The following is a 24,390-nucleotide window of genomic DNA, read 5'->3' as shown; positions in this document are numbered from 1 at the left end:
TGTCATTGATGTTAAAGGGGGAAATGCACAGTATTAAGAACTGGGGTATGCAAACATTTGATCAGAATCATTTGGGTAGTTCCTGTTGTCATTATGATTTAAAAAGAGTAAACACAGTTGATTGGTAATAAATGGCTTCAGCCAAACACTAGCAATGAGTGAAATAAAAGTTTTTGTGTTATCATTCATAGTCTCTGAAAAATGGCTAAGAAATCATAAAATCTGACAGGGCATATAAACTTATGAGCACAACTGAATATCTGCAGTCAGTTATGATGGAGAGAGGTCTCTATATACAGAAAGGAAGGTGGGTGTATACAGCTTTATATACACCCACCTTCCTTCCTGTATCTAGAGACCTTCCTCTATCATCACTGACTGCAGATATATAGCATCTGTCCTGTTACTGTGTATATAGCTGTAAACAAGACTGAAAGATGATGTATATCTGAAGTCTGTGATGATGGAGGAAGGTCCCTATATAAAGGAAGGAAGGTGGGTGTATATATAGCTGTATACATCCACTATCCTTCCTGTATATAGACCTTCAATCATCATCAATGACTGCAGATATACACCATCTGTCCTGTATACAGCTATATGCACAGTAACAGGACAGATGATAAAGTAAGGTGGACTGGACGGTCTTTCTCGCTGCTGAGTGGGCTCTGCTCTGAGCCAGCCGATCTGTACATTACACACATCCCCTGCTCCTCCAGCTGCGTGATCATGCCTGGGCCCAGTCTCTGCACTGCCACAGACTCATGTGGAGAGAAGCGGCTGTGCGGAGTGGAATGGTGGCTCTCAGTGGGAAATGCCAGGCATTTCCCAACATTGGTGAGGCCCATGGGTGGCACTGAGATGGACACGGTGCTGCATAGCTTACCCTTCCGGCAGGCCATGCTCTCCGAGTGAGTGGTGGGAAACTGGAAGTGACGGTCCCATAAAAGCACCGCCTACCATCCTCCAGACCTCCCAATCACATGCAAGCAATGGGTGGAATAAAACAATCAATATAGTGTGGGGGGAGTGTTTCGGGCTCTAAGCTTGCACTCTGTGGACATTCCAAAGACCGCCAAATTAAGCTTTTCAGTTATAATCACCTGATTGCAACAGTCAAGGTTATAATAGACAGCTCAGTGTCCGGCGTCCAGACACACTTAAAGGAGCACTTTCTTTTTCATGTCTAGCTTTGGGGGCGCAGCGCCCATGCGGGCCAGGCCGCCACTGGATAGAACATATAGATAATCATAGTGCTTTCCATAAAAACTCTCCCTTAAATCACTCACATTTATAAGTGCACACACACTGGTGCATTTCAGGATACTTGCACATAAGAAAATCAAATGGCCACCAAAGGGGTTACATATTGAGGCTGTAGACCAGAACTGTTCTGTTAAAAGGATTGTTTAGCTTACATATACTCTTGGTGTTCTCCTCCACCGGGCTACACTGAACAGACATCTTATGTCACCGACTCTAGCCCTTACACCTTACACAACTGGGCATGGCTTCATCAGAGGGAATCACCTTTTGTAAAATAAATAAATAAATGCACATCTTTTTTAGGGTATATGTATATTTGTTTACATTGCATACTGTAAAGCACTGCACCCATGATCAACAGAGCATGGGTGCAATGCCTGGATTCTGCAGACTCTCAGTACACTGTCTGCCTATACTGCCAATATGGCAGGCAGTTACTAAATGGCAGTAAGAATCTATGAACTAGGAGAGCACTGGAGGCGGGAGGTGGGTCAATAGGAGCATGTTACATATTACGCAATACATATGGGTGTAACATGCTCAGAAAGGTGAACTTATCATTTGAAGTGCCCTTTAGCTCCTGTTTAGAAATATTACACACAGATCTGATCTGATTGTTGCTTTAAAAAAGCTGCTAGCAGTCTTCAGCAGGCTTTCAACAAGCTTCAAGTTGTGCTGAAGCCTGCTAGCAGCTTATTTAGGGTAAATTTAATCGTATGTCTAAATCTCCCTTGCCTCTGAAGCCCAATTCATGTGCAGATCGCGCTCCAGAGGCTATTGACAGGTGGTGAGGAAGCGCTGAAATGGCTCCTCGTGGCCTGTTTTCTGTTTCTCCATTGATTTGCATGTATAGCTTTTGGAGGGCTTGCCACTCGCCAATTGCTACATATCGGGTCAATTTACCTGCATGCTCAACCATGCATTTTTGCTACGCCTCCCACTGCAAGTCTAAGCGAGGGCTTAAAGTGGTTGTAAACTCTAATGCCCTGTACACACGATCGGTTTGTCTGATGAAAACGGACCGATGGACAGTTTTCATCGGACGAACCGATCGTGTGTGGGCCCCATCAGTTTTTTTTCCCCATCGGTGAAAAAAAAATAGAACCTGTTTTAAATTTTTCTTATGGTTAAAAAAACTATAGAAAAAAAATGATAGTCTGTGGGGAAATCCATCGGTCAAAAATCCACGCATGCTCAGAATCAAGTCGACGCATGCTCGGAAGCATTGAACTTCATTTTTCTCAGCACGCCATTGTGTTTTACGTCACCGCGTTGAACACGATCGGATCTTTAACCGATGGTGTGTAGGCAAGACTGATGAAAGTCAGCTTCGTCGGATATCTGATGAAAAAATTCATCGGTTCGTTTTCATGAGACGAACCGATCGTGTGTACAGGGCATTACAACACACTTTTACCTACAGGTAAGCCTATATTAAGGCTTACCTGTAGTTTCAAAAAAGTCTGGCGAAAGTTCTTTGAGTGCTTTGTAAAAGCTAGCTGTTCACACTGCAATTATACAAACTGGAGCCCATGTGAAAGAGGGAATACAGTTATGAAAACATGATATTTTCTTAATGACTGTTCTGTTTACATGCAGATGAACAGTTTTATCACCAAGAAGAATGGTTTGAGTTTCTGCATGGCTTCAGGCACACATCATATATTACATGGATCTATATACTTGGATCTCTAAGATAGAATGTGCAGAAAAGGAAGGACCTGCTTTGTACATCCCAATCCAGAAATGAGTCCCATTAAAACACAGGGGAAGCATGCTTTTTGGTCTGCCATTTTAGTCAAAATGTTCCAAGACAACAAAACAACAATAATCACAAACTGGATAAGAATAATTAGGCAGCCCACAAAGCTCAATAACATCGTATTTCTGTTTCTGTGGACAAGCTATAACAAAGCCAGTTAGTTATTAATATGCATGATTTGTGTGCAAGTTTAGATTGGTTGTCAGTTATAGAAAATTAGGAAACAAACAAATGAGTGTTTGTTAAATTAAAGCAAATGAGAAATGTATGATGCTTAAAAAAGGTCTGTGAAAAAGGTTTAAAAGTAGAATTGAAGGCTTGGGTTGTCTTTGTTGGCATTCAATTTTAAAGTATGCAAAGCAACTACATTTTTTTTTTATGAATATGTTTTACTATTTTCTCAAGAAAGAAAATGTTTACAAAGTTTAAATACTGTATATTGTATGTATATATATATATATATATATATACTGTATATATATATATATATATATATATATATATATATATATATATATATATATATATATATATATTTTTTTTAAGCCAGCAGCTACAAATACAGCAGCTGCTGACTTTTAATATATGGACACTTACCTGTCCAGGGCGCCCACGATGTCGGCAGTCAAAGCCGATCTGTGGGTCAGCCAATGCCGCCGATATACTCGGTAGGGGAATCAGGAAGCGAAGCATTGTGGCTTCACTTCCTGATTCCCTACTGCGCATGCACAACTCGTGCAACTGCGTGTCTTCAGAGGTCCCCGCTGTGTTCTGGAGCTGTGTGTCTCCCAGAACACAGCGGGGGTACAGAGTAGGCACCAGAAGTGGCGTAGATCACAGAGGTGATCTATACCCGGAAGTGGGAGCAAATACCTGTATTAGACAGGTATCTGCTCCCCCCTCCCCCCTGGAAGGTGCCAAAGGTGACACTTTTTCAAAAAAGCGGAAGTTCCATTTATGGCTGGAACTCCACTTTAATACAGTACATATAATCGCTTTTCATTTTTCTGCATTACAAACAAGAAAATATTGAAAACTACACTTGAATGGAGGATATAGATATCCCTTAAGGCGTACATCATGGCAAGCCTGCTCGTGATGTTGAATGGCAGGCATATGCAATTAGCAGGCCTCCAGCTGTTGCAGAACTACACTTCCCATGAGGCATTGCAAGACTCTGACAGCCACAAGCATAACACCCAGAGGCATGATGGGACTTGTAGTTTTGCAACAGCTGGAGGTCCGCTAGTTGCATATCGCTGGTGTATGGCAACCTCAGCCTGGACTCCTGACAAGCCAGGCCCCCAAAGTGTTTTGCTGCACTCCTCAGACTTTAATCATGATGAAATGTTCCCCGTGAATAAGGTCGGAGGGGCGGGGCAAAACACATTGGGGGCGTGGCCTGGCAGGAGCCCAGGCTGAGGTTTCCATACACCATCACAAGCGCGCTTGCCTTTATGTGAGAATTAAGGGAAAGCTATGCTCCTACATATTGATATTTGGAGCTGGGACGGGCTCCATCCCCAGCCAGCACTCACAGCAGTATACCAGGTCTAGCACCCTTTCCTAGCCTGAGCGGCTCACACACAAGAATGTTGTACACTTAAATGGACACATATACACATTTGTTATTTTATAGTCATTGTTTTTTGTATCTTTATATGATTTTGCAGAGATTTGTGCAATAATTCTCTTCTTGGGTGCTAGCACTGTATGATAATAGTTTTCCTATTTGGATCCTCACTCAGATTAAGGGCCAGTGCACACCAGACTCAGTTCTGTTCAGTTTCTGCACCGGAAACTGACTAGAAACTGACTACATGGTGTGAACTAGAGCCAACTAGAGCCATTGGAATACATGGAAAAGACTGTGCATGCATTTTTAGTGCAGAAAAAATGCACACAAAACTCTATGGAACTGCGTCTAGTGTGAACTGGCCCTAAAACATTTAAGAACCCCTGCACTCAACTACCGGTATCACACAGTGAGGTTTCTGTAATTATTTCCATTACATTTCAATCAAATGCCAATCAGTGCCCATCAGTAATGCCTGCCAGTGCCTCTTTTACAGTGATGCCCATCAGTGAAACCTATCAGTGTCCATCAGTGCCACCCATCAGTACCACCTGTTCGTGCCCATTGGTGCCACCCATAAGTATCCATCAGTGCAGCCTTTCAGTGCCCATCAGTGCCACTTTTCAGTGCCCATTAGTGCTGCCTACCAATGCCTATCAGTGCTGCATATCAGTGCCACCTATCAGTGCCCATCAATGCTGCATATTAGTGCCCATCATCAGTGCCACCTCATCAGTGGCAGCTCGTTGGTGCCACCCTTATCAGTGCCCATCAGTGCCATCTTATCAGTGTCCGTCAGTGCAGCCTCAACAGTGCCTATCAGTGAAGGAGAAAACTTACTTATTTACAACATTGAAACAATTAACTTTTTTTTTTATGTTTAGCAAAAAATAAAGGCCCCAGAGGTGATCAACTATGACCAAAAGAAAGCTCTATTCGTAGGAGCAAAATTATAAAAATGGAGTTTGGGTTCAGTGCTGCATCACCGCACAAGTGGCTTGGGCAGGAAGGGGGGAAAGTGCCTGGTATTGTAGTGTTTTTTAAACATATAGGGCCTTACCTGGCGGAATTTCGAATCCTCAACGATTTCGCACCGCAAGTTACGACGGCGTAGTGTATTTCTCGCGGCGGAATTCAAATCGGCGGGTAGGGGGCGTGATTCATTTAAATGAAGCACGTCCCCGCGCCGATTGAACTGCGCATGCTCCATTTCTAAATTTCCCGCCGTGCTTTGCGCGAAATGACGTCGCAACAACGTAATTTTTTGAACTTAGACGTGACTTACGTCCATCCCTATTCACGGACGACTTATGCAAAAAAAAAAAAAAATTCAAATTTCGACGCGGGAACGACGGCCATACTTTAACATGGCAAGTCTATCTATACGCCACAAAATAGCAGCTTTAACAATACGCCGGAAAAAAGCTGACTAAAGACGACGTAAGAGAATGCGACGGCCGCGCGTACGTTCGTGGATCGTCGAAAAAAGCAAATTTGCATACCCGACGCGGAAAACGACGCGAACTCCACCAAGCGGGCACCGAAGTATTGCACCTACGATCCGAAGGCGTACGAAGCCGTACGCCTGTCGGATCGAAGACAGAAGCCGTCGTATCTTGGTTTGAGGATTCAAACTAAAGATACAACTCGGGTAATTTGAAAGTATGCCGGTGTAGCAGTAGATACGCCGGCGTACTCGCTATGTGGATCTGGCCCAAAGTAATTTCTAAAGTACTTTTCAATCTTTTTAAATCTACATCATTTTGGTAGATCCTGCCATGAAGATCTTTGTTCAGACATTTCTTGTTATTTTCTCTTCAAAATTGTGCTTCTAAAATTCCCATCCTGTCACATGCACCCCTGGCATGCACTGCAAAGGCATATTTAAAATGGTTCTAAAGGCTGCAGCTCCCCCCCCAGCCCACACCCTTCCTCCCTTATACTTACCGTAGCCCTATCACAATCCAGCGATGTGCACAACAGCAGAGGCTCTCTTGGCTATCTCCTCATTGGCTCAGACACAGCAGAGGGAGCCAGTGAGGGGGGAGCAGGAGGCAGGGCCAAGTCACATCCTCTGGAGCGAGCACACGAGTGCCCCCATAGTAAATTACTTGATATGGGGGCACTCGGTGGGGAGGAGGAGCCAGGAGCACCAGCAGGGGACTTAAGAAGAGGAAGATCAGGGCAGCTATGTGCAAAACCATTGCATAAAGCAGATAAGTATACTATGTTTGTCTTTTTTTTTTTGTGTAAAGTGGTTTACAACTACTTTAGTCATTTCCACTGTAAGGAAACATTAAAACAATGATGTGCAGCACACGCTGTAATAAGTGCATGCAGCCAAAAAGTAGTTGAAAAAGACTGAGGGAGATCAGCAGCACTGAACTGCAAAAAGTGAATGAAAAAGGATGAAATCAGTATTTAATTTTTTTTTTTTTTAAAAGGCAATATTTTAATATATACAAATACAGTGCTTTAACAAATTAAATGTCATCCAATTAGTGTTCACATCAACTTTAAATGTTTGTTTGGTTGGGAACTACTTTTCAGCCTTTGATGCCAATTTTCAATATTTTTATCAGAAGGCGAAAAAGTTCCTTCATGACTCTCCACTATATATGAATTATTCATTTATAGTAGACTCATCATTTAGATGTGTCTTGTAGTGCCAATCCTGTAATTATCCCTAACAATTTGCTTACACTACTGGGGTCCTTGTTCAGGCACTTCCTGTTATGGGGTGACAACCAGTGTCCATTAGGGGCGCACGGGCTCCGCCCCCTCTCTCCATGCCACCTCCCTATATGCAATGGATAGATTTATCCCCTATTTATGCGTCCGGCCCCTTTCAGGGCACCAGGCTCCTGAATTACAGCGCCCAGTTTTTTTTTTTAAGCACCTGATTAGAGCCAGAGCCTCTAATAGGCTTCAAAATAGGGTGGGCGCAGATCGCAGAGGATGCGCTTCGATCCCACCCAAGTGTGGTGTGAGGCCCCGTACACACGTCCGAGAAACTCAACGAGCAAAACACATTGTTTTGCTCGTCGAGTTCCTTGTGAAGCCGCCGAGGATCTAGGCGAGCCAAGTTTCCTCATTGACTAACGAGGAAATAGAGAACATGTTCTCTATTTGGCCCGACGAGTTCCTCGTCGGATTCCTCGGCCAAAAGTGTACACACGACCGGGTTTCTCGGCAGAATATGTCTCCCATTGAGTTTCTGGCTGAATTCTGCCGAGAAACTTGATCGTGTGTACGGGGCCTAACAGTGAATGAATATTCGCTGTTGCAACACTGATCCTCCTCCCGGGCAATCAGGAAGCAGGTATGAAACCAATTTCCCGATTGGCCAAAATGTCAGGCAATCCTTTTGGATGCCCAGTGCCGGGAGGAGCAGAGAGGAGATGCACCATGGAAGCTGCTTCAGGAGAGGACACCTGAGCAGCTTTCCCCGAGCCCGCCAAGATAAGGACAGGGGCGACCGCGCTGGAAAATGGCCGCATCAGCTACGATCGCTGCTCTCACCATCTGCATCCAGGGTAAGGACTGACCGGCAGACAGCAGGGAGGGTTTTCTGGTGGGGGTGTAAGTGCTGCACCACGGCGGGGGGGCAGGGGCAGTTGTGCTAGTGCCGCTCCCGGTTGTTTGCTGCCCCCCCAAAAACAAAAAAACCCCACCATCCACTCTATATTCCTGCCTACCAATTGCTCTTTAACATTGTCACCCTGTGAAATTCATTTCTGAAGGAGGAGGATCATAAGCAATGACATGTGGTCACTACTATAAGGCCTCGTACACACGATAGGTTAAACAGAGGCAGCGGTCTGATGGACCGTTTTCATCGGTCAAAACCGATCGTGTGTGGGCCCCATAGGTTATTTAACCATCGGTTAAAAAAAAGCAAACTTGCTTTTAATTTAACCAATGGATTCCAAACTGATAGGTCAAAACCGATCGTTAGTAGGCACAACCATTGGTTAAAAATCCACGCATGCTCAAGTCGACGCATGCTTGGAAGCATTGAACTTCGCTTTTTTCAGCACGTCATTGTGTTTTACGTCACCGCGTTCTGACACTATCGTTTTTTTAACCGATGGTGTGTAGGCGCGACGGACCATCAGTCAGCTTCATCGGTTAACCGATAAAAACGGCCCATCGGTCTGTTCTTATCGGATGGACTGATCGTGTGTACGCGGCATAATGCATGCATGTTGAGAAGAAGCAGCTGCAGCTGCAAGTAGACTACAGGAGAACAGCAGCACAGATGCATAAAAGGATAAAAAAGGTAAAAAAAAAAAAAAAAAACTAAAAGAGAAAAAAAAAATACGTTTGAGCTTAGATCTATTTTACTGGGCCCAAAACTGGGGAAAATGGAAATCAACAATGAATGAAAGTTTCTCTTGATTTATACATAAATTATACATTACCTTGAGTAATTTAGTGACACCCTCATTAATAATAACTTGACCTAACAGAGAACCACGTCTCCTCCAACACAACATGTGGCAATAATGATTGCGGTGCTCACTGTGTGTGTTCTTTTGCACAGAATATTTAAATCATCAACATAAATAGTCTTTAATCAAGACGTTTCTGCGGATAACATGCAGAGAAAACAACATATTAATATTTAAACTTTTTCAGGTTCAATTACTTGTATTGATTCCTGTAACCGCCATAAGATTAGACGTGTTGTTTTAGAGGTAGCATCATTTAAAATGCTGCTATACACACACTAACAGGCTGAAATCTGAAACTTTTAGTCCTTATCATTAAAGTGGATGTAAACCCAACATTTTTTATTTATTGTTTTGATGTCACAATGTAGAGTATAAGATTTCCTATCATCTGTGCCCAGTCTTGCCACACAGAGTTAATCCAGCTCTGAGCAATCCTCTTTTATTGTTCAGTGAAAATTAACAGACTTCCAGATAAAACCCTGTCTAAATAAAAAGTATTTTCCTCTCTCTATTTGCTTTGAGGGCCAACTTAATATTGAACCCTACGGACTAAGACTGGAATGCAATTAAAGTTCATGTCCGTGGAAAGGCAGATGTCCCAATACTTTTGGTAATATAGTTGTAGTAATTGGCATAGCATAAGGCCCCCATTATCTGATATGGGGGTCATATATTTCAGCTTGAAACCACTGGTTAAATAAATTAACTAGTATCTGCTAAGTTAGGTTAAATTTTGTAAAGAATAGCAAATTCTGCAAAAGCATGCATACTGCAAGAGCAGCATGTTTTGCGGATGTTCTATTCTATATGGAGCCCTTGTAGTGTAAAAATGTCTCAGGCCACTTTCCTGTGTCTAACTTCAGGCCGTTTTCATCGGTTTGGACCGACCGTGTGTACGCGGCCTTAGCCCCCCTACTACTTACCTGAGCGCCATATTTATCCAGCAATGTATACAAGTGCATCGGCCATCTGGGGATACTCCCTCCTGATTGGCTGAGACACAGTAACGACACCATTGGCTCCGGCTGCTGTCAATCAAAGTCAGTTAGCCAATCATGAGATGTCTGAATGGACACACAGAGCTGTAGCTCAGCTCGGGTGCCCCCATAGCAAGCTGCTTTCTGTGGGGGCACTCGACATGGGAAAGGGGCCAGGAGCACCGAAAAGGGACCCGAGAAGAGGAGGCTCTGTGCAAAAATATTTGACAGAACTGGAAAGTATAACATGTTTGTTATTTTTAAAGGAAAAAAAACAAGACTTTACAATCAATTTAAAGGTAACGTTCTGGCATAATTTACTATTTCTCCCTTGCCAATTTTTCTTCATACCTACATATGACATCTCAATATAAGAAAGCCATAAAGTATTTAGTTGTGATGACTGTCTTACTTATGAATAATGGAGAATTTCCTTGTCATTTGTTGTAGACTTTACTGACACAGGGAAAGTTCAAATAGCCGATAGCTATAAAAGAGCCAGATTATTTGAGACAGCCTTAAATGTTAGTCATGTACAATAAAATTGCTTATTTACTTTTAAACCACTTATACTATTTATCATAAAAGCAGAAACACACATTTTGCCAAGTGTTGACAGGAGGCCAGAGACAACATCCAAGAGCAGCGACAGTGATTAGGTACGTTCTCAAAACATCAAATGCAATCACTTTGTCAAAGGTTAATCTCTTCTTTGCAGATGCCAGGCTACATTTGTTCTTTGAAATTTATAATTATGTCTCGTGTTAATTTAAAAAAAGAAACTGGAACAGAAAAATAAAGGCCATGCTTGATGATAAAGCCTGCTGTTTGATATACAGGTCCTATTCCTTTTAAATTAAAATAGCAGTTCATCGGGCCTTTCACCATAACCGTTCATGCAATTTGGTTCACAGGATTACAATCCACTGCTGTTTTTTCCTTATCAATTAAAACATTTAACCTCTTTCCCACCGGGCTTGTTTTTCAGATTCGGTGTTTACGAGACTAAAACAGTTTTTTTTGCTAGAAAATTACTTAAAACCCCCAAACATTATATATATATATTTTCTAACACCCTAGAGAATAAAATGGCAGCCATTGCAATACTTTTTGTCACACCGTATTTGCGCAGCGGTCTTACAAGCGCACTTTTTTTGGAAAAAAATCACTTTTTTTAATAAAAAAATAAGACAACAATAAATTTTGCCCAATTTTTTTATATATTGTGAAAGATAATGTTACGCCGAGTAAAATGATACCCAACATGTCACGCTTAAAAATTGCGCCCGCTCGTGGTATGACGTCAAACTTTTACCCTTAAAAATCTCAATAGGTGACGTTTTAAAAAATTCTACAGGTTACATTTTTTGAGCTACAGGGGAGGTCTAGGGCTAGAATTATTGCTCTCGCTCCAACGATCGCGGTGATACCTCACATGTGTGGTTTGAACACAGTTTTAATATGCGGGCGCTACTCGCATATGCGTTCGCTTCTGTGCGCGAGCTCGTCGGGACGGGGCGCTTTAAAAAAAAAAATTTTTTGTTTTGTTATTTATTTTTATTTAGTTAATAATTTTTTACACTGAAATAATTTTTTTTATCACTTTTATTCCTATTACAAGGAATGTAAACATCCCTTGTAATAGAAAAAAGCATGACAGGTCCTCTTAAATATGAGATCTGGGGTCAAAAAGACCTCAGATCTTATATTTAGACTTAAATGCAAAAAAAAAAAAAAAAAAAATTGAAACTGTCATTTTTTCAAATGACAAAAAAAAAAATGTTTCTTTAAGACGCTGGGCGGGACTGACGTTTTGACGTCACTTCTGCCCAGCAGAGCTATGGGGACGGGTGAAGGACATTTTTCCCTCACTCGCAACCCCAGTCAGATGCCGAACGCACCCGATCGCCTCCGCCACTACCGACGGATCCGGTAAGCAGCGGACGGCGCGGGAGAGCGGCGGGAGGGGGGGCCCTCTCCCGCCACCGATAACGGCGATCTCGCGGCGAATCCGCCGCGGAGACCGTCGCTATGTACAGGACCGCCCACTGAAGAGATGGATACCTCGGTTGTGGCAGCAGCTGCTGCCGTTACTGAGATATCCATCTTTAAAAAGAGGACGTCTTTTGGACATGGGGCCGTGGGCAAGAGGTTAAAGTCCAAATTGGCTTCCTTAAAGCGGAAATGAACCCATCAATAAAAGTTTAATTTCCGGCACGTGCTGAAAATGTAACACTCCTTTTGGTTGTGCTCTCAACCAAACTGTCAAACCATCCAATGGCTGGTGTCATAACTGATCATGGCAATTGTAGATTAAAAAGAAGCAAAGATGGCAGCTTCCTTGGCTGAAAACGATAGGGGGGTTTACTTACACTTTAATGCCGCGTAAACACGGTCGGAATTTCTGATAACAAATGTTGGATGTGACCTTATGATTGGATATTCCGACCGTGTATAGGCTCCATCGGACATTTGGTGTCGGAATTTCCGACAATTGCCACCATATACTGTAAGTACCGATAATAATAATACCAGGAATGAACATAACATTTGAAAACCCAGAGTACCCTAAAATGCTCTGTAGCATTAAATATAGATATGAGAAGTGTACTACAGTCATTTGTGGGCATGGCGAATTTATGGGCTGGCTTTTGGGTGTAGTTAATAGTGAAGGACATTTTAACCTCTGTAAGCTGGGACAATAGCTCTGGTATGTGTGTACAGTGGCTATAATTTATTTCCACACCAAGGCTTACCATACTACAGGCCCTACTGAAACTATCCAATACTATTATTACTATATGGTCCAGGAAAAGTATATAATTTCGGTAAGAGTAACTCAATATTTCACATATTATATCTGTAGCTGGCATATTATATCACTTCGTATCATACCAACCCATTCCCTTCCTTTCCCCTGTAATCAACTTTTCCTACAATACCTCAACCCCTTCAATATCAATGCCACGTACACACGATTCGAAAATCGGACGACAGATCGTTCGACTTTTTCCGTTTACTAGTCGCAAGTAGAAATTGAATAGGTTACTAAAGTCACGAAAATTCTCGTACGACAGAAAAAAAAAAAATCGGAAGTGATGTCACGTGTTGTAATGTATTTGTGTTGTATTTTCGGACGACAACTGTACTGACCAAACGCGTATCGTACGAGGAAACTTTTCGTGCATGTCCGATAAAATAATATCGGATGAACTGTCATGATCGGCTCACGGAATCCCTGTACTAACGATCCGATTATCGGACGATTCTTCCTCCGACGACATTTTTCGTGCAATATTCGGATCGTGTGTACGTGGCATTAGTCCCATCATACTAGCAGCATTCTATTTCCTTAGCACTTCAAACCTCCAATCCCCAGCAGCAACTTATCTGTTCTCAGGAAGCCTGTGCTCCTCTGCCCCTGGGCAAAGACCGGCAATTGACTTAAGCTAGGAAATTTCTCTTTCAGTATGTTTATTAAAATTTTCAGTATAAAAGTATATTTATGGTACACATTTAGTTTACAATTATGGTATCAAAACCATAAAAAAGACAAACATAATAATTTACAAAGGCATCTAATAGGCATGGTATGACCAATGAGAAGTGGGGAGGTGGAAAGGGAGGGTTGTCCTCCAGGATGTAAAAGAAGCATCTATCCTAAAGGATAGAGCTAATATAATGGATTGGTAAAGATAGAAGGGAAGACCCTTGTATCAAACCTTCTATGATAGATTGGAGACAACAAAGGTGAAATATTTTGAAACACAGAGAAAGGGTAAGAAAAGGAAAGAGAAAAAGAGAGACAGCCAGACAGACAAAAAGCTTAATACACACCTGAAAACTTTAAATACATATGAAAGAGCTATGTCAGACACTACATCCAGGCTGGTTACCTGGCATTAGTCTTCTGCAGTTAAGACATAAAGCTAGGTCACCTCCTTGCCCCTATCCTGTGATTGGACAACGAAGGAACACTTAGAAATATGAACTTTAGGCAAGGCAGTAGCTAAAATATACTAAGTATATGTTCATACTCACATACTGTTTAAAGCATCTGCCAAGTCTATGCGTCTGTTCATCAACATAAAATCAATTACTCATTCACCTTCTTTTATCATGCGTACAATGCACACATTATTGAAAGCACTGGTGTCTTTAAGCAGTGATGCTGAAACATACATTTTGTATGTGTCATATTCACAAATATGTGTATACTCAATTGACTTACAGTAAATACTCATCCACAGGTCACCTACAAAAAACCCCATTCAGTTTTTTTTCTGTCTTAGTAAGAATAATATTCCATATGTGTGATGCGTTATGAAGGTGAACATTTTATTTTTGTTCTTTTTATAAATAAAGGCATTAGGGCATTTTATACTGTAGTGTGACCAGCTATTGGCAGGTTGGCATCACTGTTGGAGATACGCCGTCGTATCTCCTACCTGAATCTGGGCCTAAATGTGTGGTTACATTCACTGATAAAGGACAAGTAAAATAGGAGTCAAGCCATTTCAGTAAAAAAAAAAAAAAAAAAAAAAAAAACACAAAATAAAAAAAATACATACTCTGAGGCCGCGTACACACGGTCGGACAAAACCGATGAGAATGGACCGAGGTTCATTTTCATCGGTCCAAACCGATCGTGTGTATAGCCCATCGGTCCGTTTTCCTTCGGTCCAAAATTTTAAAACATGCTTTAAAACCGAACCGATGGACCGCTGCCCGATCGGTCCAAACCGATGGTTAGTAAAGAAAGCATCGGTTCAAAACCCGCGCATGCTCAGAATCAAGTCGACGCATGCTTGGAAGCATTGAACTTAGTTTTATTCAGCACGTCGTGTGTTTTATGTCACCGTGTTCTGACCCGATCGGTTTTTGGAACGATGGTGTGTACGCACATCAGACCATCAGGCCACTTTAGCGGTGAACCGATGAAAACGGTCCGTCGGACCTGTCTCATCGGTTTGGAACGACTGTGTGTACAAGGCCTTAGATCGGTATAAACCAAGGACAAATGATTGAAGTTTCAGTCTTTTTTTTTTCTTTTAACATGGCTTGCAATATGACACATTGGTCCTTATTTACATCTTATACTCATAAATGATGTTACTATAGCAAATGGATCTCAGTTCTTTTTGTTGTGTATAGATGTCTAGTAATGCAAAGGTTGTCAACTGCCAAAAGTGCAAGTTTTTTCGAACATAATGCCAAATGCATCATCATCCACTAATGTTTTGGAACTATAGAGGGAGCAGAAACACACTTCAGGCTGGGTTCACACTAGTACGACCACAGGCATTGCATTTGATTTGCACCGCAGTCCTGTGCGGATCACATGCGATATCTATGCAATGCGAATTCAGCCATACACCCATGCCATCCAATTCTTGTACCAATTGACAGTTCACACTGCGATCTGCAAACCAATCTGGGGGTATCATTAACTTTCTATTGACACCCGCAGTGGTTCACATAAGGCAGTGTGAACTGCCTGTGAGAGACATGCAATGCGGGAACCCGCACAGGAATCGTGCTGGTTCCTGCATCACATGTGTTAACCCAGCTTGAAACAAATATTAATGGATAATATTTAAATACAAAATAACCAATGAGATTCCCCAAAATATTGTATAGCTATGTAAAACCTTAAAAATAAGTGCCTATACTGTTTAACCCCTTCCCGCCCACGCTATAGCCAAAAGACGGCTACAGCGCAGGCTTACTTTGCCGGAAGGGTGTCCATGGACATCCTCTTGTGATTTCGCTGCCTTCACACCCCCTGTGGTGCCTCCGACACAGTTGATCACAGATCCAGGTAAAGGGCCAATCACAACGGCCCTTTACCACATGATCTAATGACAGCTGATCACGGTTGTAAACACAAGCTGATTATATAAAGCACAGGCACTAGGATGCAGCTTTTTATGTGACAGAGGGGATGAACAGATCAGGGATAGTGAGAGATGACAGGCAGGAAAGGGGGAGGGGGAGGAGACACATGGAGAGCTGCAGATAGTAGCATATTAAGATGGAGACATGTACAAGAAGGGTGAGGGGGAGAGGAGGAGACACAGGGAGAGCTGCAGATAGTAGCATATGATGGAGACACGTACTGACTGCGGTGTCAGGACTCTGCAGCCCTGATACATGGGAGTCAGTGCAGAGAGGGGGAGGGTAGAAACTGGTAGGATCAGCCAGATATTTTATACACAGCACAAACACTATAACAGGCTTCAAAGGAACAGGATCTTTATTGATTATTTGAGGATAACAAACATTTTAATGGTGCCAAAACACACAAAAAAATATTTTGTTATAAAAACATCTTTATTGGAGTCCAAAGTTACACATGTATAGGAATAGGAATAGATATTGATTAGAGGTCACCCCCCCCCCCCATAGAGGCTGGGTGTTTAATAAGAAACAGAAGCACTGCAGATTACTCCCCCGTACATGAAAATTAAGAATCAGTTCTCTTTCTGACTTTTTATAGGAAGGCCACCATTGGTGATCCCTGTGTTCCTGTCATGTTGGGTTTATTAATTAATTTAGGTGAAAGTGCTAAACCTGATTCTTCTTTTTTTATTGCAGATGTACGCAGTATTTACTGCAGAGACAGCTCACAAGGCAGGACTGCCCTAGTGAGCAAGACAGAATATGAACGTCACACGGAGGCTTCAGCAGAATGTGACGTTCACACGGAGACTTCAACAGCCTGTGACGTTCACACGGAGACTTCAACAGCCTGTGACGTTCACACGGAGGCTTCAACAGCCTGTGACGTTCACACGGAGGCTTCAACAGCCTGTGACGTTCACACGGAGGCTTCAACAGCCTGTGACGTTCACACGGAGGCTTCAACAGCCTGTGACGTTCACACGGAGGCTTCAACAGAATGTGACGTTCACACGGAGGCTTCAACAGAATGTGACGTTCACACGGAGGCTTCAACAGAATGTGACGTTCACACGGAGGCTTCAACAGAATGTGACGTTCACACGGAGGCTTCAACAGAATGTGACGTTCACACGGAGGCTTCAACAGAATGTGACGTTCACACGGAGGCTTCAACAGAATGTGACGTTCACACGGAGACTTCAACAGAATGTGACGTTCACACAGAGACTCCAACAGAATGTGGCGTTCACACAGAGACTTCAACAGAATGTGACGTTCACACAGAGACTTCAACAGCATGTGACGTTCACACAGAGACTTCAACAGCATGTGACGAAGATGGGGGCAAGGTTACCAGAAAGGATAGGCACATACTAGTGGTAGGGGATTAAGTTATTGGAAGAATACAGGGGGTTATCCTCAAAAGAGATACTCCGACTTAACTGCTGTTCAGTCTGTGTGTAACTTTGGAAACGATCCTCAAAAGGCTTTTTCCAAAGTTACACAGAAGATCCGGCATGTGTAATTGAATTACACTGCCTAATTTTAGGATGCAGTACCGCATCCGCCGCTGGGGGCATTTCGAGTCGAAATGCCGTTGCTAGTATGCAAATTAGCACTTAAGGCGATCCACAAAGCTTTCTAGCTTCCTTTTTGCGCCGTAAGTGTTATTTTGCAAGTGTAAAATTAGGGCTCGTTTTACAAAGTGTAAAGTTAGTCACACCTTGTAAAGGCCCATTGCAGCGACGGCATTTGGTATGCTTTCCCGAGGGAGAACTCCACGTCAATTTGTAAAAAACAAAACCGGCATGGGTTCCCCCCCAGGAGCATACCAGGCCCTTAGGTCTGGTATGGGTTGTAAGGGGACCCCCCCTACGCCGAAAAATTGACGTAGGGGGTCCCCTACAATCCATACCAGACCCGTATCCAAAGCACGCTACCCGGCCAGCCAGGAAGGGAGTGGGGACGAGCGAGCGCCCCCCCCCCCTCCTGAGCCGTGCCAGGCCGCGTGCCCTCAACATGGGGGGGTTGGGTGCTCTGGGGCAGGGGGGCGCACTGCGGGCCCCCCCACCCCAGAGCACCTTGTCCCCATGTTGATGAGGACAGGACCTCTTCCCGACAACCCTTGCCATTGGTTGTCGGGGTATGCGGGCGGGGGCTTATCGGAATCTGGGAGTCCCCTTTAATAAGGGGGCCCCCAGATACCGGCCCCCCACCCTAAGTGAATGGATATGGGGTACATCGTACCCCTATCCATTCACCTGGAGGCAAAAAGTAAAAGTTAATAAACACACAACACAAGGCTTTTTAAAATATTTTATTATTCTGCTCCGGACGCCCCCCCTGTCTTCGTTATTAGCTCAATTACCAGGGGGGGGCTTCTTCTTCCGCTCTCCGGGGGTCTTCTCCGCTCTCCGGGGGTCTTCCGCTCTCCGGGGGGGCTTCTCCGGACTCCGGGGGGGCTTCTCCGGACTCCGGGGGGGCTTCTTCCATCTTCTCCCCTCTTCCGCTCTTGACTCGGCGAACCCCGGTTCTTCTGCAGCTCTCCGGTGCCTTCTTCTTCAGCGCTGGCTGCCTGCTATGTTTGTGTGTTAGCTCGATTTCAAACAGGCAGCCGGCGCGGTCTTCTGTGGCGTCAGGGTCTTCTGGTCTTCTGTTCTTCCGATGTTGCCTCGTCGCCTGTTGTCGCTGTAATGATGGAAGCGCGCCTTGCATCACATTTATATAGGCATCACCGTCCCATCATGCTCCGGTAGGTACCCACGTGGTGGGTGCCTACCCACGTGCACCCACCACGTGGGTACCTACCGGAGCATGATGGGACGGTGATGCCTATATAAATGGGATGCAAGGCGCGCTTCCATCATTACAGCGACAACAGGCGACGAGGCAACATCGGAAGAACAGAAGACCAGAAGACCCTGACGCCACAGAAGACCGCGCCGGCTGCCTGTTTGAAATCGAGCTAACACACAAACATAGCAGGCAGCCAGCGCTGAAGAAGAAGGCACCGGAGAGCTGCAGAAGAACCGGGGTTCGCCAAGTCAAGAGCGGAAGAGGGGAGAAGATGGAAGAAGCCCCCCGGAGTCCGGAGAAGCCCCCCCGGAGTCCGGAGAAGCCCCCCCGGAGAGCGGAAGACCCCCGGAGAGCGGAGAAGACCCCCGGAGAGCGGAAGAAGAAGCCCCCCCTGGTAATTGAGCTAATAACGAAGACAGGGGGGGCGTCCGGAGCAGAATAATAAAATATTTTAAAAAGCCTTGTGTTGTGTGTTTATTAACTTTTACTTTTTGCCTCCAGGTGAATGGATAGGGGTACGATGTACCCCATATCCATTCACTTAGGGTGGGGGGCCGGTATCTGGGGGCCCCCTTATTAAAGGGGACTCCCAGATTCCGATAAGCCCCCGCCCGCATACCCCGACAACCAATGGCAAGGGTTGTCGGGAAGAGGTCCTGTCCTCATCAACATGGGGACAGGGTGCTCTGGGGTGGGGGGGCCCGCAGTGCGCCCCCCTGCCCCAGAGCACCCAACCCCCCCATGTTGAGGGCACGCGGCCTGGCACGGCTCAGGAGGGGGGGGGCGCTCGCTCGTCCCCACTCCCTTCCTGGCCGGCCGGGTAGCGTGCTTTGGATACGGGTCTGGTATGGATTGTAGGGGGACCCCTACGTCAATTTTTCGGCGTGGGGGGGTCTCCTTACAACCCATGCCAGACCTAAGGGCCTGGTATGCTCCTGGGGGGGGAACCCATGCCGTTTTTTTCTTTGAAAATGGGCATGGAGTTCTCCCTCAGGAATGCATGCCGCTGTCATTTTTTTTATCCCCGACGCAACTTTAAGCCGTCGCGATCCTCAAAACTCGGCGTAACGTAACTTCGCGCATGCGCAGTACGGCCGGCACGCATGCGCAGTACGGCCGGCGCGGGAGCGCGCCTCATTTAAATGGGACTCGCCCCATTTGAATAGGAACGCCTTGCGCCGGCGGAATTTTAGTTACACAGCCTGAAATTTCTAGATAAGTGCTTTGTGGATCAGGCACTTAGGTAGAAACTTTAAGGCAGTGTAACTTAAATTGGATTTTTTAAGTTACGTCAGGTTTTTGTGGATCTGGCCCACAGAGGGCAATCTGTCACAAAGACCATTATCGCCAAACAGTATGTTGTTTACCGGGTGCTCGGGTTCGGAACATTGCAGATTGCATGGACAAATTATTGGATGGCGCTGGAGAGGACACAGCTGTCATGGTATACATCGGTACCAATGACAAAGTTAGAGAAAGATGGAGCGCCCTACAAAATGATTTCAGGGACTTGGGGGCCATATTGAAGAAAAGGTCCCCCAAGGCAATATTTTCTGAAATACTGCCTGTACCTCGAGCCACACCACAGAGACAGCAAGAGCTTATGGTACTTAACAAGTGGCTGAGGAACTGGTGCAGGGAGGAGGGGTTTGGCTTCATGGCGAACTGGACTGACTTTTCAGGCCGTTACCATCTTTATAGTAGTGACGGATTGCACTTAAATGGGAAAGGTGCAGCTTTCTTGGGATTGAAGATGGCCAAAATGTTGGAAGAAAGGTTAAACTAGGTGATGAGAAGACGACGATTTGCTAGTGAATATGAGGGAGAGGATCTTTATTTCAAGCCATTATAACAGGAATCCACTACGTCATCAATCTCTTAAAAGATTCTCATAAGCAGCTTCTGAATCACCAACTATCAATGTAATAGAACAAACAAGACAATTGTCTGTTCCTAGAAGAAGACTCAAGAAAAAGTCTAAGGAACTCTCCCAGGGACCAGGTACGGCTGTACCAACACAGGTCCCTACACTGGTGGCAGCTGCCACTCCAGTAACCACAGGATCTTCCCAAAGCCCTCTATATACCTTTCTGCAGCTTCTGAATCACCAACAATCAATGTAATAGGACAAACAAGACAATTGTCTGTTCCTAGAAGAAGACTCAACAAAAAGTCTGAGGGACCTCCCAGGGACCAGGTACGGCTGTACCAACACAGGTCCCTACACTGGTGGCGGCTGCCACTCCAGTAACCGCAGGATCTTCCCAAAAGCCCTCTATTTACCTTTCTGCAGCTTCTGAATCACCAACTATCAATGTAGCTGGACAAACAAGACAATTGGCTGTTCCTAGAAGAAGACTCAACAAAAAGTTTGAGGGACCTCCCAGGGACCAGGTACGGCTGTACCAACACAGGTCCCTACACTGGTGGCGGCTGCCACTCCAGTAACCGGAGGGTCTTCCCATCAGCCCTCTATTTACCTTTCTGCAGAAGCTTTAAGGTTCAACAATACATTGCCCAAACATAATCACCTGTAAAAAAAAAGTGTCCGAGATATTGGTGGTAAACAGCCTGCTAGGCCCGAGGGGAACCGAACCAAGCTCTCCAAAAGCTGCCTCATATCCAAAAGATGCCAAGAGTGTAAATGTAGACATTAAGCTTTAAAGGTTAATCAAAAATATAACACTCTAAAGGGAAAGGTAGAACAAAGGGGGTGTATGGAAGAGGGAGAGAGGGAGGAAAGGGGGGAGAAGGGAAGGTTGGAGGAAGAAGGGGGGGGGGGGGTTGGGGGGAACCCCCACACCCCTTCCTTACCCAGAACCTTCCATCCCCCCTACTTTCCTCCCTCTCTGCCTTTTCCATACTCCCCCTCCCCTTGTTTTACCTTTCCCTTTAGAATGTGAGATTATTGATTAACCTTAAAGCGGGAGTTCACCCATTTAAAAAAAAAAAAAAATCTCCCCTTAGCTTCCTGCTCGTTCGGTCTAGGGGAATCGGCTATTTATATTAAAATATGTGCAGTACTTACCCGTTTTCGAGCTGCATCTTCTTCCGTCGCTTCCGGGTATGGGTCTTCGGGAGCGGGCGTTCCTTCTTGATTGACATTCTTCCGAGAGGCTTCCGACGGTCGCATCCATCGCGTCACTCGTAGCCGAAAGAAGCCGAACGTCTGTGCGGCTCTATATTGCGCCTGCGCACCGACGTTCGGCTTCTTTCGGAAAATCGTGACGCGATGGATGCGACCGTCGGAAGCCTCTCGGAAACCTGTCAATCAAGAAGGAACGCCCATTCCCGAAGCCCATACCCGGAAGCGACGGAGAGGATGCGTCTCGTAAACGGGTAAGTACTGCACATATTTTAAAATAAATAGCCGATTCCCCTAGTAATAACGAGCAGGATTCTAAGGGGGAAAAGTGCCCTCTAAGGGTGAACCCCCGCTTTAAAGCATAATGTCTACAGTTACACTCCTGGCAACTTTTGGATATGAGGTAACTTTTGGAGGACTTGCTTTGGTTCCCCCGGGCCTAGCAGGCTGTTTACCACCAACATTTCAAGCACGTTTTTACAGGCGATAGGTTTGATCTATGTATTGTCGATCTACATAAAGTAATTGATTATGTTGTGAAGTTTGGAGGCCGGTAGGCTTTTGAGGCGTGTGTTAGACTGGCCATGAGGGGAGGCTGAAGGACAGTGTGTTTTTGAGGCGTGTGTTGGACCGGCTATAAGGGGAGATGGGAGGCCGGTATGTTTTTGAGGCGTGTGTTGGACTGGCTATGAGTGGAGGTTGGAACTCTTTTTGTCTTCAGAGGTCGGAGAAGTCTTTCCACCTTTCTTTAGGCTTTCTCTGCTGGAGAAATGAGAACTCTTCCAGTCAGTGAGGTCCTTCATGGAGAAGTGCAAGGCCTCACTCACAGGGGGTGTATGAATCTGTACCCTGTGTGGGGGCTGCATTAACCCACACAGATGTCACATTGGGTACAGTCACTGCACCCCAGTTGACAGCAATGGGACTGCCTACACGGGATGCTGGGAACACCTGTGCATCCCCATTCTGGTAAACATGGCCCTCCCATGGGGTACGGAATAATACCCCCCATGTGAATGAGGCCTAAGGGTGAATGGAATATTTAGCTCCACTGTGTTGCCAATTTGGGGACCACTGTACCCCTCTTTGTTAGTTGGGTGTGTTTTATTACAGGAGTGTTATAGATTGTTGTTTAGGATAAGTTTGGATTTCTTCTGAAGGCACTTTGAGTGAATATAAGTCGTAAAGAACAGAGGCCGTAAATGGGCAGCACAGAGGCTTAGGGGTTAGCCTTGCAGCACTGGGGTCCTTGTTTCAGATTCTGACCGGGACACTATCTGCATGGAGTTTGCATGTTCTCCCTGTGCTTGCGTGGGTTTCCTCCGGGTATTCCGGTTTCCTCCCACACTACATGCTACTTTTGCGTTGGTGGTGCAGTGGTAAGCATAGCTGCCTTCCAAGCAGCTGACCCGGGTTCGATTCCTGGCCAACGCCATCTCCAATACTTGGAGTCTTTAAAGAGAAAAGCGCTAAACAAGGTCAATGCTGAGTATATATTAGCGGTGGAATAAAGAATGAAGAGAATGTGTGGAATGTTTGAGGAAGAAAACTTTCCCCCAGAATCTATAGAAGGAGAACCCAGCAACTGATAGAAGACGCTTAGCTTTGACTGCGATCACACCTAGGCATTCTGGATCGCGGGCGGAATTACTGCAATTTCCTGAATTCCTGCAAAACGTGCGACATGCTTGTGATCCCGTTACTTTCAATGGCACCCCAATCACAGGACAATATTGTCACCTGGCAAATCACACAAACAAAATGACGGGACGCCTGTTTCCCAAAAGCAGTCCTGCGATTTGTCAGGCGACAATCGTGGCAAAATCACGCCTCGATTGGGGCGATATTGAAAGGGGAATCGCATACTCCACCCAGCGAGAATATTACACCCCCTTAACTGTCTAGATTTACATTAACCACTTAAGGACCCCTTCACGCCGATATACGTCGGCAGAATGGCATGGCTGGGCACATCAACGTACCTGTATGTTGCCCTTTAAGCCCAGCCGTGGGGTCGCGCCGGCGCGTGCATGCGACCCGGTCCGAAGCTCCGTGACTGCGGCCATGGGACTCGTGGACCCCATCGCCACTGAAGTCCCGTGATCGGTCCCCGGAGCTGAAGAACGGGGAGAGCGGTGTGTAAACACAGCTTCCCCGTTCTTCACTGTGGCGCCGTTTTCGATCGTGCATTCCCTTATATAGGGAATCACAATCGATGACGTCACACCTACAGCCACACCCCCTACAGTTAGAAACACAGATGAGGTCATACATAACCCCATCAGCGCCCCCTTGTGGTTAACTCCCAAACTGCAATGGCCACTTTCACAGTAAACAATGCATTTTAAATGCATGTTTTGCTGTGAAAATGACAATGGTCCCAGAAATGTGTCAAAATTGGCCGAAGTTTCCGCCATAATGTCGCAGTCACGAAAAAAAAAAACGCTGATCGCCGCCATTAGTAGTAAAAAAAAAAAATAATAAAAATGCAATAAAACTATCTCCTATTTTGTAAACGCTATAAATTTTGCGCAAACCAACCGATAAACGCTTATTGCGATTTTTTT

General features: G+C 45.0%; 1 protein-coding gene and 1 non-coding gene across 7 annotated transcripts in view; one reads left to right on the top strand and one right to left on the bottom strand.

Moving 5' to 3' along the window:
* MAGI2 (membrane associated guanylate kinase, WW and PDZ domain containing 2) overlaps positions 1–24,390 on the bottom strand; it is a 979,417-nt gene that overhangs the window by 815,494 nt on the left and 139,533 nt on the right. The gene's annotated exons all lie outside the window — the stretch shown is intronic.
* Positions 23,186–23,257, top strand: TRNAG-UCC. Its single transcript has one exon. It is a non-coding gene; the product is annotated as a tRNA-Gly (tRNA).

The sequence above is a fragment of the Rana temporaria genome, chromosome 3 (genome assembly GCF_905171775.1).
Source record: "Rana temporaria chromosome 3, aRanTem1.1, whole genome shotgun sequence".
Lineage (NCBI taxonomy): Eukaryota > Metazoa > Chordata > Amphibia > Anura > Ranidae > Rana > Rana temporaria.
Note: the sequence above shows the minus strand (reverse complement) of the source record. Positions and strands in the feature narration are given on the sequence as shown.